The sequence below is a fragment of the Theobroma umbraticum genome, unplaced genomic scaffold (assembly GCF_002168275.2).
Source record: "Theobroma umbraticum cultivar Fairchild unplaced genomic scaffold, ASM216827v3 scaffold_34.0, whole genome shotgun sequence".
Lineage (NCBI taxonomy): Eukaryota > Viridiplantae > Streptophyta > Magnoliopsida > Malvales > Malvaceae > Theobroma > Theobroma umbraticum.
This window is the reverse complement of record NW_018397275.1, coordinates 1,558,339-1,560,057: the sequence shown is the minus strand read 5'-3', so window position 1 is coordinate 1,560,057 and position 1,719 is coordinate 1,558,339. Positions and strand designations below refer to the sequence as shown.

The window sequence follows — 1,719 nt, the reverse complement described above, 5'->3', positions numbered from 1 at the left end:
ATCCTCAAAGATGTCAGTGGCATCATCAAGCCGGGCAGGTAACATGGCCATCTCTGTTTCCATCAGTACCTGGACTTTGATTTTTTTACTCTCAAACGCAAAATTAGGAAATCCTGGAATTCTCATAGTATTAATTTTGTCTTTTCATGTACTTATCACAGGTTGACATTACTTTTGGGTCCTCCAAGTTCGGGAAAGACCACTCTCTTGTTGGCTTTAGCTGGGAAGCTTGATCCTGCCCTCAAGGTGCTCTAGAAAATTTACTTTTCTTTCAATGGGTGTTTCCTTTCTAGGCTTATTGTTTTTGCATTAAGTTCTTATTAGACATATGCCTTAAAAATCAATTTTTATTATTTATTCATTAGATAATTAAATTATTACATCAATCATTGATTTCATATATATTATAATTTAATGAAAAATTTATTTATTTATAACTTATAATATATGATCATAAATTATTTAATAACATTATAGAAAAACTATGCTAATAAGTCATGAACTATTAACCAGGGAGTTATAAATTTTCAGCTCCTTATTTGCTAAAATTGTTCTAGGCTAAATGTGACAAATTGTTTAAAGCCTACACTTGTTATGCATCTATAAAAAAGGATAAAATGTTTTAACTCTAGCATTCGGTCGTGACTTTAATGCAAACAAGTAGGTGTAGTGTATGAGATACATATATCGAATATGATCCAATTAAAGAGCTCAATATTAGTCTGTCGCTATCAATAATTAAAAGGGGTTTTATTACAATTTATTAATTATCCTTAAACTTGAGAGGTCAATATAATTTATTTAGTATCTATATGACTTTGATGTTACAAATATGTGATGTTGAATTTAAAGGCTATACCTTGATATGTTGGGTTATGTACATGCTAAATTATATTGGACGCTCAATAAAGGATTCACCATTCTCTATTGAGAAAGATATTCAAGCAATTTTCATAAAATTGTTGAATTCAAAAAATTCGACTGGTGTGTTTTTTAAAAGATGTTTTAGATTTATATTATTTATATTAATATTATATATTACTATTTTTAAGAAAAATGTTTTTCAAAGTCCAATAGGAATGAAAATCATAAATTGGTATTACATAGGCTGGATGTGAAAGTGGGAAATATTTATCTATAAATTCCATGAGAAATATAGAATGATAAAATGACTAATTAGTAAAGATTATAATGAAAGGGATCTCATTGATATTTTTTCTCTATAGAGGTTTGTTACAATATGTTGATGGACATTGTTGCAATTAATGGATAAATGAGATTTTTTAATTAATTTAAGAATCTAAATGATAACATTAGATTAAATGAAATTCCATGTAAATATTGAGTCCTAAGATGACAAGGACTTAGGCCATAGCTATAGAGAGATCTGCGAGGATCTCACATATATTTTGCTTTTGAGTTTTATATGTAAGTCTTGTTGAACTATGATTAGATCTAATGGATCCAAGTTCATTAGTATATCTATAAAAGCAAAGGTTGCTACTTATTGTTGGCCATCAGAATTAATTAACAACTGGTTTTAGAAAACAGAAAAACCTAGAAAAAGAAGAAGGGTGAATCTCTTTGGAGATGAGACACTTATACTGTTTTTTGGAGTTAAGGTACCTGACCTACTTTTAAGGTATGTGTATCTTGATTTATAATTTTCTGTTGGTAGATCTTTGGCTTTTATATTAGATGGCAATTGTTGTTATTGAA

At 28.6% G+C, this 1,719-nt stretch overlaps 1 protein-coding gene across 1 annotated transcript in view; it reads left to right on the top strand.

The window, feature by feature from the left end:
* Positions 1-7: 7 nt before the first annotated feature.
* Positions 8-1,719, top strand: part of LOC110427494 (pleiotropic drug resistance protein 1-like) — a 13,539-nt gene continuing 11,827 nt past the window's right edge. Inside the window, exons 1-2 of the mRNA XM_021443040.2 lie at positions 8-38; positions 162-246. The gene's annotated coding sequence lies outside the window, so the exon portion shown is untranslated. The remainder of the gene's footprint in view (positions 39-161; positions 247-1,719) is intronic.